This window comes from Lissotriton helveticus, chromosome 10, assembly GCF_964261635.1.
Source record: "Lissotriton helveticus chromosome 10, aLisHel1.1, whole genome shotgun sequence".
Taxonomy (NCBI): domain Eukaryota; kingdom Metazoa; phylum Chordata; class Amphibia; order Caudata; family Salamandridae; genus Lissotriton; species Lissotriton helveticus.
This window is the reverse complement of record NC_136071.1, coordinates 1,109,999,166-1,110,013,414: the sequence shown is the minus strand read 5'-3', so window position 1 is coordinate 1,110,013,414 and position 14,249 is coordinate 1,109,999,166. Positions and strand designations below refer to the sequence as shown.

The 14,249-nt window shown below is 52.0% G+C and overlaps 1 protein-coding gene across 1 annotated transcript in view; it reads right to left on the bottom strand.

Moving 5' to 3' along the window:
- CPNE4 (copine 4) overlaps positions 1-14,249 on the bottom strand; it is a 1,493,383-nt gene that overhangs the window by 716,400 nt on the left and 762,734 nt on the right. The gene's annotated exons all lie outside the window — the stretch shown is intronic.

Below are 14,249 nucleotides of genomic sequence, written 5' to 3'. Positions count from 1 at the left end.
AGGGCCCACTGTGTGTGTACATTATTCGTGAATTGTTTGGAAGAACTATAATCTGGTGAGACAGCTAAAGTCAGAAGTAAAAACTGTGGGACAAATTTACAAGCCCCTTGCGCCACTTTTGCGTCATTTTTAACATTGGAAAAGTGACGCAAAAGTGGCGCAAAGGGCTTGTAAATCGATCCCTGTGTATACAGTAATCGTTAGTGGATAATTTATAACCCTGGATGTAGTTCGCGAAGTAGCGCTACACGTAGCTATGCGAAGTGCACTTCGCACTACGCGTAGCACTACGCGAACTGCGTAGTACCCTGTTCGCGATGATTGCACAGTGCCGGATGCTTGTCCGCACTGTGCAATCAGTGAAAATGGCATTGTGCACAGTGCGAGCTGTCTTTTGCTGCCGCTCGAGTAGATTTATACTCGAGCAGCAGCTTTCTCAACGCGGACTGGTAGTTTCTCATCGCGAGTGGCCACTAGCATACGCGACCACTCGCAATGAGAAACTTGACCTCCCCGCGTTGAGAATCTCGCCGGGAGGTTTATTTTCCACGCTTGCGATCGGCAACTTGATGTTGCTGATTGCAAACGAGGAAAAAGTCTTGCCGGGATGTCATTTTGCTTGCTCGCGGTCGCCAACTTGACGTTAAGGACCGCGAGCAAGCAAAAAATGACCGCTGCACTACGCTACGCTGTGTTACGTGCAGTTCACGTAGTGCGAAGTAGCGCAAACTTTGCAAACTACGAGAGCGTAGCATACTGCTTTGCCCAGGGTTAGTAATTTAGATACATCCGCAAACTCCATCCTCGTAGCCATATCTTCATTTCAGATAGTGTTTTAGTAGATGGTATTTGAGAAGGGAATTGAGCGTCCCTTCAACAATATGAACAAAAGAGCTCCGTTGCATCTGAACACTCCGCCTCAACTTTTCTGCCTAACCAGGCATCACAAAAGGCCTTAATATTTTACTTGGTGCCACCTGGTCCCAGGCGAAAGCAATGAATCCTGATTTAAAGAAGCAGCTTTTCAGCTGTAGACTCACTGCAGCATAAAAAGATACCCTTTCAAGGCTTGAGAGGCTAGGTTGACAATGAATAGTAGGTACAGGGTAATTATAGCCTTAGGGCCTCATTTATGTGATAAAACAGCGTTGCAACAGTTTTCACTGAACCCTCCTTGCGACACAATGGATGTGCTGTATTTAATGTACGACCCTCCATGTCGCAAGGAAAGACAGATAGGTTAGGAATACTGACGTATTTGGCGGCGCAAAAGTCATGCATTGCTGGAATTGTGTTGCAAGCATTACTCAACTCCAGCAATGTGAGGGGGGTATCCTTAATGCACTGCATCACCCTTATGCCTTCCATGAGGCAGGCGTAAAGTTTTGCTGCAATGGCGTCCTAGAAGAGGTGCACTGAAATCTAATAGATTTAAAAGCACCACTTCTACAAGGCTTTCACGTGGGGGGACGCCCACCCTGCATACATTATACCTGGCGCAGGTATAATGTGGCGCATGGGTTTACATAGTGACGCATCTGCCTAGATGTGTCACTTTATAAATAGGGCGCATTTTTTGTGCATGGCCTAAAATTGTTGCAATGGCTCATAAATAAGCCCCTTAGAGTGCTCCGTAGCTGGCTCTGCTGGCCATTAAAGTCCTGCTCCAGCATTAAAGGCCCAAGCCGAAGGTGATGGCCTTTAACAAGGGAACAGGCCTGTAATGGCCGGTAAACCCCGCTACGAATGGCTCTAATGCTATTAGAACATTCCGCCTCTAGAGGGCAGAACGTTCTAATTTCTAAAATGAATGCTTCACAGAGCCCGAGGGGCTTGAGATCCCCAAGGACTCAGTGAGGCCTTTTTTTTTTAAATATCTTTATTGACAACAGTAAGTCACCGGTACAAATCAGAGTATAATGAGTAGTTTTAGTGTAACTCAAATACGGTGTCCATGACATTATATATCCAACAGTTCTATTTTCCGTTTTCGTGCGTACAGGTACAACTCCCAACTCCCCCCCCCCCCAGCACTTACTCGGTCCATAAATTATTTCGAAACTGGCATTGACTCGAACATAATGGCACAATGAGCATCTGGTGGGACTTCGGTCTCCTACTGGTCTGCATCTTGCCCCAAGGGTATGCCCTCTAGCACACTTCTCTCATGCGTGTCTCTCGGTGTAGGTGCCCTGATAGTTCCGGCCATATCGTTTCTCTCCCCAGACTACTGTGTGTGCGTCTATTCGATGTGGGCCTGAACATTCATTTCATACTCCATCAAGAGCGTGTTCCAATCTAAGGAAATGGGAGTCTTTCTAAGGCCCCTGCGTTCCTCTCTGAGTAGCTCCTGCCCTTCTGCCTTACCCAATCTCAGCACTTCCCCACTCCAAGTCTCCACTTCCGATGCTCTAGCCGATTTCCATTTCATTGCCATCGCCCGCTTCGCCAATAACAACGCCATATCCACAAATCTGGTAGCCACACTCCTCTTTTTCTCCTTGTGACCTAACCCCAATATGCTGTATGTCGCGGAAGTGTAAGGCCTGCCCAGTGCTACCTCGTCTAGAATCCGGTGAACCGCTCCCCAATAACAACCCAGCTTAGGGCAATGCCAAAACATCTGTAATAGGCCCGCGTCTTCCTGATGGCACCTGGGGCAGGTGCCTGCCGCATCTGGGAACATATTTTGTGAAACAACAACGGTCCATGCAAAAGAATTATATGTAAAGCAATGAATATAGACTGAATCAGTTCTATATTTGGGGCGACGTGTCCAGCCGGACAGAGGTCTTCAATTTTTTACTCAATTGAAATATTTCATACACAGGAATACCTTCAACAAATCAACAGTGTGGGGCACAAGCCTGTACCCAAACACAGTCAGATCAGTACAAAAGGTAAACAGAGGAAAAGCGCAGGGCTTTTCAAGGCAAAAGCAGCGATTTCTGTAAAGTATTGAGTGTACAGAAATATCAGTTAAACACCATTACATATAACATATAAATCAAGCATTTGTATATGGTGTACAATGAGTCGACGGCGTTTCGGTCCCACTACTTAGTCATGGGGACCATCATCAGGACATTTATATTTGCCTTTAACATTATAAGCCTCTAATGCCGGGGGGCGGGAAAGGAAAAAGGTTACCCCGATCGGCACGGGCAAGGGCTAAGAAATGTATAGCCTGGGGAAGCAGCCCAGAATCGGGCGCTATTGAGGTGGGCCGCGCTTCATTGATTAAAATCCGCGGTACCAGGAGAAGACCGGTTCAGTCAGTAGTGGAATCTGTTTCCTGGTTTCCTTAGAGGAAACCAGGAAACAGTGGGCCGCGCTTCATTGATTAAAATCCGCGGTACCAGGAGATGACCGGTTCAGTCGGTAGTGGAATCTGTTTCCTGGTTTCCTTAGAGGAAACCAGGAAACAGATTCCACTACCGACTGAACCGGTCTTCTCCTGGTACCGCGGATTTTAATCAATGAAGCGCGGCCCACCTCAATAGCGCCCGATTCTGGGCTGCTTCCCCAGGCTATCAATTTCTTAGCCCTTGCCCGTGCCGATCGGGGTAACCTTTTTTCCTTCCTCCCCCCCCGGCATTAGAGGCTTATAATGTTAAAGGCAAATATAAATGTCCTGATGATGGTCCCCATGACTAAGTAGTGGGACTGAAACGCCGTCGACTCATTGTACACCATATACAAATGCTTGATTTATATGTTATATGTAATGGTGTTTAACTGATATTTCTGTACACTCAATACTTTACAAAAATCGCTGCTTTTGCCTTGAAAAGCCCTGCTCTTTTCCTCTGTTTACCTTTTGTACTGATCTGACTGTGTTTGGGTACAGGCTTGTGCCCCAGACTGGTGATTTGTTGAAGGTATTCCTGTGTATGAAATATTTCAATTGAGTAAAAAATTGAAGACCTCTGTCCGGCTGGACATGTCACCCCAAATATAGAACTGATTCAGTCTATATTCATTGCTTTGCATATAATACTTTTGCATGGACCGTTGTTGTTTCACAAAATAAGCTCCCCGAGGTCCGATGCTAATTCACTTGGGGCCCCTTGTTGTCCTTAACACACGCATCTGGGAACATGGCACGTATCCTGTGGGGGGTCAAGTAAGCCCATGTACAATCATGAGCTGGATGAACTTGAACTTAGGGTTGCGCGATACTTTCTTCAGCAGTTTCAGTGTCTTTTCCCACTCCTTATCGCCTAGAGCCCTTCCCATGTCTTCTTCCCAGCGCATCCTAAGGGGTTGTAGGGAAATAGCCTTGCCGGTTCAGATGCCGTTAGTCAGCCATTTCGAAAGGGTGACTACCCGTCCCCATTAGGTATTGCATAGTGATCAACGTGTTCGTGTCCGGCTCCGTTCCGTCCTTCGCCCAGTGTGTGGCTATGTAATGTGCAACTTGAGCGTGTTGTATAAACAACGCTCTGGGCGTCTGGTGAAGTCGAGTGAAGTCTGTGCTCGTTAAGAGCCTGCCTTCCAAGAAAAAATCCCCAATTTGCATAACCCCTGCGTCGTGCCAGGGCTGCGGAAGTAACAACCGGTGTATGTCTCCCCGACTCCTGTCCACCTCCATCATGTTCAATTCTTGTAGGTTGCGACCCGCAAGCCAATATGCCAGCCACTGGAGTTGGCATGCACAGCTATATGCTATCAGGTCAGGTACACCCATGCCGCCCCCGTCCGTAGGGAGCTGCAGTTTGGCCAGGCTTATACGTCGTCTGCCTGTCCCCCACACCAAATCCATCAGCAGTGTGTTTAGGGCTTTAAAAAAAGGGCATAGGCACCAGGATCGGCAAGTTCGTAAAAAAGTAGAGCAGTCTCGGCAGGACCACCATTTTGGAGATTGCAACTCTGCCTGCTACCGACAAGGGCAGAGTGTTCAAGAATCATACCTGAGTCTTCAATGCATTCATGGCCTTACCCAAATTGCCGTCCAGCAGGTCCTGCGTTTGTCGGTAGACCTGGATGCTCAGATATTTAAAGGTCGTGGGCACCACCTGGAAGCGGTATGGCGCAAACTGAATGTGCGACTCGGCCACTAATCCATGAAAGCCGAGCCCATACGACTTTGTCTCATTGATCATGAGGCCCGACAGCTCTTGGAAGTCGTTAAAGATCCTCGGCAGCAGTTGCAGTGGGCTATTCACATCGTTTAGAAACAGCAATATGTCGTCCGCATATGCCGATATGACATGACGAGTGTTAAGTCTAGCGATCCCAACCGCGGCTGCTTGGGATCGAACTTTTATCATTAAAGGCTCCAGAGCAATTATAAATAACAAGGGCGAGAGCGGGCATCCCTGCCGCGTGCCCTTCGCTATATCAATCTGGTCCAAGATGCATCTGTTGGTCCGAACCCGCGCTGTGGGCTTTCGGTAAAGCAAGGACACCCAGGCTATGAATTCCGGTGGGATCCCAAATTTAGTCATAGCCGCAAACATGTAATCCCACCTGAGGGAATTAAAGGCCTGTCTGAGGTCCAGGGAGATGCAACCCTCAGTACCTTTTCCCATAGCATCTGGGGACATCAGTTGGCTGAGTCTCCTTAGGTTCAGGGCGGTACTCCTGCCCGGCACAAACCCGCATTGGTCGTGGTGTATTATGTCCGGGATATATTGGGAGAGGTGCGTTGCAAGAATATTACTGAGGATTTTAGAGTCTGTATTTAACAGCGACAGAGGCCTGTAGTTTTTCAACTGTAAGGCGTTTCTCCCAGGTTTTAGAAGGGACACTATCAGAGCCTGTAGTGTCATGCCCGGCAGTGCGTCGCCCTCCAGTGCCTCCTCATAAAGAGCGTGCAGGCGGGGGGCCAATAGGTCAATATATGTCAGGTAGAGTTCTGCCGGGAGACCGTCGGTCCCGAGTGCCTTGTTCCTCGGTAGAGCCTTAATGGCCTGCCTAACTTCAGACAATGTGATAGGCTTCGAGAGATCCGCACCATGAGCTTCACTCAGTTGGGGGACACGGTTGTCAGAGAAAAATGCTTCAAAAGCCTGGTCCGAGAGCGGTTCGTGTGCGCCATATAAAACAGAATAATGATGTCAGAACGCTGCATTGATCTCCCGCTGGTCCTGAAGCAACACTCCAGTACTATTTTCCACTTCCATTATAGGTGCGCCTGTCGGGGCGTCGCGCGTCAAGCGCGCCAAGAGCGTGCCCGCTCTATCTGCCTGTGTGTGTTGCCTTACGGTATATTCCCTACAGTCTATCACTCTTAGTTCTTCCAAGAGTTCCGCGTGCTGTATATGTGTCTCCTGGAGTTGTGTGAGAATGCCGTCTGTGCCTACGGCTTCGTTCTCCTGCATTGCCAGGCTGTCTTCCACTGCCTCTAGCTTTTCCAGTACCAGGCGTTTAACGCCCACCTTTGTACCCATTGCCACCCCTCGTATGGTAGCCTTAAAGGCGTCCCATTCAATTTGCCTGGAGCTAGCCGTGTTGGTGTTCTCATTAAAGTAGCTGGTGCTGGCATCCAACAAAGTGGATCGGAAGACTAAGTCCTCTAAGAGGCCCGGGGACAGGCGCCATGTCGGTATGGGAGTGGGGAGTCTCCCCCATTGCAATGACAGTTCCACCGGGTTGTTGTCCGACAGTGTTTTACCCATGTGCTGCACCTCCACAATGTATGTCGTCAGTGTCCTGGAACAGAAGATACGGTCTATTCTAGTGTGTAGTTTTTGTGGCGGGGAGTAAAATGTGTATTCCCTATTCGACGTGTTAAGTACCCTCCAAGCATCATCTAGCTCCCAACCATCCGCCCATTGTGCTAACGCTATAGCCTGTTTTCTGCTTTCAGTCGCGTGTAGTGGGGGGTGTGACCTGTCCAATGTGAGGTCCAGTACCGCATTGCAATCACCACCAACAAGCCATTCACACCCCGCCCAATCCGACAACACCCTGCTAATATCGTCAAAAAACTTCGACTGGTCCGTGTTTGGAGCATATATACTGCCTAGTACTACGCATGTACCATTTAGCACCCCCTTTACGAACACATATCGGCCCTCCTTGTCCACCCTTGACTCTGTTAGTATAAATGGGAGATTGTTCCTAAGCCATATGGCCGCCCCCCGGGAGAACACAGAAAACGACGTGGCGTAGAGTTGGCCTTTCCATTTCCTCGACAGTTTAGTGCCCTCTGCCGCATTCAGATGAGTCTCTTGGAGATACGCTATTTGGACCTGTCGCCTATTCAGTTGAGCCAGTACTCTGTGTCTTTTATGTACTGAACCCAGACCCCTTACATTCCAAGAACAGACCTTGTAATGATTAGGAGACGTCATACCCCCAAGTACTCCCACCTCAAGACAATGCCTCTGACCTTAGTATTGCTGACCTCATATCGTACATTTTCAGTGCTGTGTGTGTATACATTTCCCCAACTTTAAGGCCCCCCCTCCAGAAACATAGAGGACCAAACCATAATACCCAACAGGGGTAGAAACGTACTGCAATCGTGCCTGAGCCTGGGGGTGTGAGCTCAGTCAAACGCTCACAACAGTCTTTACCAAAAGTCTCGTTTGCACAGTCCCCTTCAGCTGCAAATGTCCCGGGTCCTAGACCCCCCCCTCCCAATACACAAGAAGGTTATCCGTTACATTACCAAGCCGCTTCCGTTGTTCCAATGTTCACATGTCCGCCGCCATCTGTGCTGTGATTCGTGGGAACAACTGCAGACTGCCTTCCGTATCAGAGGCTGTCGTACAAGAACTGTCCTGTCCATTCGACACTGACCCAACATTTACATCATGTTCCGCCAAGGCGTTAGTTGTCAGCAGTGCCACCGCTATCGGGTTGCCACCTCCCGCCGCCTCCAGCCGATCATCCTGTGGTGCCTCCAACTTCGGAGTCTGGGGGCGGTCCTGATTCGCGTCCTGGCCATCGGATCTCTGCGTTTCCGGGACTTCCTGGCCGGCCCGCGGGGACGGGAGCGGTGTGAGTGTCACTTCCATCCATTCCGAGGCCTCTTCAGTAGTGTCGAAGAAGTAAGTTTTACGGTCGTGGATGACCCTGAGGCGCGCCGGAAAGAATAAGGCATACTTCACATTACTGTCTCTGAGGGCACGCTTCACGCCCCAAAAGGATGCCCTGGCCTTCTGTACAGCTTGAGTAAAGTCTGGATAGATGGAGACCGTTTGATTTTCGTACTTTATAGGGCCATTTTCCCTCGCGACCCTCAGAATCGCATCCCTGTCTTTGAAGTGAGGGAGGCGTGCTATCAATGGGCGGGGCGGAGCCCCCGGCCTTGGTGGTTTGGGCGGGACCCTGTGCGCCCTCTAAACGCTGTACATCTGGGTGAGCTCCGCTGGGTCCACGACAGTCTTCGGCCATTCCTCCACGAAACGGGTCGTGTTCACCCCTTCTCTGCGTTCAGGCACGCACAAAATGCGTATATTGTTACGACGCAAGCGCCCTTCGGCATCGTCCACTCTATCTCTCAATACCCGTAACTGCTTCTCCAGGTTTTGTAGCCTCGTGGAATGTTCTGTCTGCTGAGGTATCAAATCCGCAAGTGCTAGTTTGTGTTCAGACACTCTTTCGGCTAGTTTCTTGTGGTCATTCTTCAGGAGCGACAGCCCAGTCGACATTGTGTCCATTCGTGATTCAAGGGCTTCCCTTGATGCCCTAATTTCTGTCAGTATAAGGTCCAGTTTGGCCTCATGGGCATTGACGCCTGTTGGAGGGACCACGTCTTCCTTTGAGGAGGCCAGCGGGTAATCCGAGCCGGAGGCGTGCGCTCCATTGCGAGGAATCCTGTTCCTTCCCATTGTTCACTGTGGTATTGCACTCACCCGGCTGAGAGGGGGGGCGCGCACTCTGTCCCCAAAGCGTGTCCGAGTTCTTGTTACGGGCCCGCCCGTCTCATCCACTCCGGTCCGCAGTGCAGGGGGGTACTCCGCAGTGGCCGCCGCACTGCGCAATGTTATCGCTCTCTCTCCCCGCGTTCTCTGCACAATGGTCCAATATGGCGGGGGACAGTACTTACGACATCCGGGTAAGAGGACCCAAATGGACCCCCCGTGTCAGCAATGCGAGGTACAGTCTTTTATCCACTGGTATGGCCGTGCCTCCCCCGGTATCTCCTCATGAGCCAAAGTCTGTTTCAGCATGCGAGCCAGGGTCGGTATATCTTGAGAAGTAGCGCCGTCCGCGCTAAGTGCTGGCGCCTGGGTTGGGCAGTCCGCTTCCCGCACTGGGCCCTCACGCCTGCAACAGTGACCCTTGTTTGGCAGCGCAGTAGCGTGCGGGGGGGACGAGAAAACAAATGTCGCCTTGGGCCGCTCCACCTTGCCGGATATATATACGTCCTTCAGCGGGGCCTCTGTTGGTGTAGGGTGGGAGGCACCGTTGCACTGTGAACAGCACCACTGACCATCACTGCTTGACCCCCGCTTATCAGAGCCGTAGCTTGAGTACACCTTGCCCAAGGGGAGGAGATGTTAGCCTCATCCACTAGCGCACTGGGCTTCGTGTCCTAGTATGGCTGCTTCGTATGTGTAACTCCCTCCGGGGGCGGGGGGCAGCCCAGCAGCGATGGTGTCCCGGTGGGGGATCGGCGCTATGCCCCGCTCTCCATTCTGTATGTGTTCTCCTGCTCACCGCAACCGGCGCAGATGCTCCCGTTACTTCGGGGAGGTTATGAGCAGACCTCCGTGTTGCGGTAAGTCACGCAGGCAGTCTCGGACCCGCAGCCGGCCTCCCTCGCGACGTGTAGGACTGCGTGGATTCACTGTCTCCCAGATAGGCCCTTGATGCTATGCGGCTGGACAATGTCCGGGTAAATAGCTCCTCGACTGCCGCCGGCCCCCCACTTCCGGTCCGCCTCCTGTCTCACCGTGCATCGGGGATCGCTACCAGCTTCTAGGCCTCACCTCCGATTCCCGGTCTGGTCTCACGAATCCTTTCTGCTGTGCAGTCTCAGCGCCGTGATCGGATTTCCGTCCCTCCTTGCGGGTCCCCCTCCACGCCTCTCTGGGTGCAGGCGAACCCCCTCGCGCAGACCACCTCCGCGTCAGGTCGTACAGGGCAGCAGGGTCATATATCCTCTCCTCAGCAGTTCAGCGGCGACCTCATATGTATGCATCACTCCGCCTTCGGTATCCGGCCTCACATACCATGCCTCTCTCCACGTGGTGGGGCCCCGTGGGCTTCCACTGTGCTCCGGTGCCTGTATTCCGCAGCGGGACTTCCAGTACGCAGTAGTGTCCCCCTCGCATCCGGGAAAGTGCCACTTGCGGTCCGCGGCTCCCCTTCCGCTGTCAGGCCTCGCGGGCCCTCACCATTGCATCAATGAGGACGACGCAGTGTGAGGCTCCCGTCCCCAAAACAGACCTCCAGAAGTAGCGGTCAGCGGCTCTACAGGATACGGGTGAGGGGTACGGGTCAGATATCGAGTTTACAGGATTTATTTCAGGATGTAAGGGGATTACAGAGGGAGCGAGCTCAGCTCACGTCTGCCATGCTCGGCTGTTGGCCACGCCCCCCAGACTCAGTGAGGCCTTTGATCACAGCAATAGCTGTGAACACACATTGGAATGTTGCTGCTCCGGGATTCTACCGGCTATTAGAATCCCGTAGCACTCTATTGTCTTTAATGGAGCTCCCAACATTCCAATGTCCTAATATTCCCTAAAAACTCCTGCCAGATCTATTAATTATTGGCCTAAGTTAACAGTACCCCACCACAAACTTCTGCTCCACAAAGGGTTTATTGAGTAATGAGCTCAGAGTCCTTCTAAAGTTTTGCTTGTGGCTTTTCATATAATATCACAAATGACATCACAGCTAAAAACAATTATGACATCACTGGTGAACAAACAAAATTCCAGCAATTACAGTATACATCACAGTAGTGATAGAAGCACATTTGTCATAATTGGCTGCATTGATGGGTATGTTGTTTTATTAGATATTTAGACTGAATAAAACAATTGCAACAAATGCAATTTACACTATACTAAGGCAATATATACATTGCCCGACATCAAGAGATGAGGATTGATCGCTTAGTAGAGAAGGGTTCCAAAAACAAAACCATAGTCCGCTGATGCACATGAAAGTCTAAAATTTGATTTTGATGTGTAACCCTTATTTGCAGTGACTGCGCGGGACTGTTTCAGCTCTGGTGTGCATTTATTTACTAGAAAATGTATCTAATTGGCATAAAATGTTTCATTTTCCTTCAAGCGTTGAGAAAGTTTTTTTTTTTTTTTTTGTAAACTGTTTTTATTAAGGCTGTGCATACAACATACCATCGTAATTTACATTCCCAATCTCACATGTCCCAAATGATTAGTACATTCCTATTAATCGCTCTCAGCCATCCCTAACCGAACTATCCCGCCTCCCCCTCTACCCCCACCCCCCCCCCCTTGCCAGTGTGCCTCGTTGTGTCTGTAAGAGTCCGATAATTGCAACCAACAATCAGTGGACGAAGCTCTTCTGCATTACACGGTCTCGGCGACTCCAGTGAAATTGTCCATTGCAACAGTAATCTGTCACGTCGGGCCCAGTACCGGAAACCCATTCAATTCGTACTTGTCGTGCGTTCGGGCTCCCCTTCTAACCATCCCCTCTCGCTGCGGCAGCCTCCACCTCTCCCTGTCCCACATCCTCTTCCCGGTTCTCCATCCCTCCATTAGTTTCCCCGTCCTCTCCCTCCAAAAGTGACTGCAAGTCTGTTACCAGTGCGTTCCACGCCCTGGCAGTTTCTAGCGCTTTATCATTAGCCATACGCCTAGCTAGCTGCAGCCGGAGAGATCCTTCACACGCCGCCCATTGCGCAAAACACCTCCGCCACCTCTGAAAGTTAGGGCCCCCTCTCGCTTTCCAATGTAGAGTAAGTTCCCTCTTGGCCATAATGAACCCCAGATCATAGAATTTACTAGTGATTTTAGTGGCAGGAGTATGGGGAAACCAAAGTAGCAAGCAAGCGCCTGCATCTACATCCACCTGGCGGCCCGTAACTGTGTTCAGGCAAACGAAAACCTCAGACCAATATGCGCCAAGTCCTGGACATGTCCAGAACATATGTGCAAAGTCCGCGTCCTCTGCGGTGCAACGCGGACATAATGACTGCGCACTTCCAAAGATCCGTCGAATTTTGGCCGGAGTCCAGTACGCCCTATGAAGCGTGTAATATTGGACCATCTGGAACCGAACATTACGGGTGCCCTTCCAGGCTCTGCGCACAAGCTGAGGCCAGGTCGTCTCCGGTATGGGCCGACCCAGGTCGACCTCCCAACGCTCCCGCAGCCCGTCCAGGGGGGGAGGATCAGACAGCGCCAGCCTCCGGTACAGGCATGTAATGGCCTTATATGTGCCAGCCGCCATCACGACATATTGGCAGCCGAGCGACGTGGGGGGTTCTACTAGTCCCATCCTCCAACGCTTTCGGATCCCCGCAACCAAGGCCGCGTGTAACAGAAAATCGCCCCGCGGTAGACCGAAGGCTTCCTGCAGGTCGCCGAACGACATCAAGGTGCCGTCCCGGTATAGATCCCCCAGCATGTGAACACCGAGGTCCTCCCAGTCGGCAAGCGCCGGCCAGTCCCCGCCATGTGGGAGGGCCATACACATGCCCAAAGGAATCTCCGGTGCATACGGGACGCGACAACCCGCCCGCCTGTGGCTACGCAGCCAGCACCGTCGAAGAGTGCGTTCCTCAAGAGTCAGCTGCTCCAGTCGAAGCTCCTGCTGGAGCACAATAAAGGATAAGATATGGCGCTGTACAATCCGTCCCTGCGGTCCGTCCGGCCCCCTAAACTCCCGCGCCACCACCTGCGTGAGCCATTGAAGCTGGGCAGCCAGGTAATACCATTCGAAGTCAGGCACCGCCAAGCCGCCCTCCTCCCGGGACCGAAGCAAAGTGGTCAGGGCAATGCGCCGCCTACCAGTGCCCCAGATAAAACCTATCACCTCGGACCTCAAAGTCCGGAAAAAGGAGGGCGGAATCCACACCGGCAACGTGCGGAAAAAGTACAGAAGACGCGGCAGGACCACCATTTTCAGCAACGCAATTCGCCCCGCCACCGACAGCGGGAGGACGCGCCAAAATTGCATGCTACTCCTGATGCCCCTCAGGGCCCTACCCACATTCCCCTCGTAAAGGAGAGAGGGGGCGTGGTATATGTATACTCCAAGATACTGCAGGCAGTCCGGTTCCCATCGCAGGCCATCCAGCACGACCGGAGGGGCGCAACGGGAAGTCAAGGGGAAGAGGCAGGTCTTAGACCAATTAACCCGGAGGCCCGATAAGGTCCCGAATTCCTGGAGCAGGGCCCGCGCTCCCGTCAGCGACGCATCAACATCGGCCAAGTATATCAAAAGGTCGTCAGCATATAAGGAGATATGATGCAAGTCGCCGCCCGACGGCACCCCCTCAAAGTACCTTCCTTGTCGAGCCCGCGCCGCCAATGGCTCAATCGCCAAGGCCAACAGGAGCGGGGATAGGGAGCAACCCTGTCTGGTGCCCCGTCCCACCGGGCAGGCCGCGGATACGGTGCGCCCCGTCCGGACCCTAGCAGTGGCCGACTCATACAGCAGCCTCGTCCAACGGACGAAGCTCTCCCCCAACCCAAACCGGAGGAGCACGCTGAACAAATAAGGCCACTCCACACTGTCAAACGCCTTTTCAATGTCCACCGACAGCACGGCCGCCCTCGCGGGGCCCCCCCCATCTACATTCATGACCCTGATCAGACGCCGTATGCAAGTCGAGGTGTTCCTAGTGGGAATAAAACCCGACTGGTCCGGGTGCACCAAAGAGCACATATGGGTGGTCAGTCGCGTTGCCAGGATCCTGCTTAGCACCTTGTAGTCCACCGTGAGCATTGACAGCGGGCGGTATGCCGTCCTAGCTGTAGGGAGGCCACCCTTTTTCAGCAGCGCGACTATGATCGCTTCCCGTGCCGACGCTGGCAACCTACCCCTCTCCCAAGCCTCCCCATAGACCTGGAGTAATCGAGGGGCCAGGAGATCTACATATGCGGCGTAAAACTCCACCGGGAGGCCATCCCCACCCGGCGTTTTCTTCCTAGCCATATGCTTAATAGCCGCTCTAATTTCCCCCAACGTAATGGCAGACCCCAACGCGGCACCCAGTTCCGGATCGAGTCGTCGCAACTGGGCCTCTTCAAGAAAGGCATCCAACGTCGCCGGGCAGATAGTCATCCTGCACCGATACAGGTCTGCATAGTAATCCCGGAATTGGGTGTTTATCTCCTGCTGTG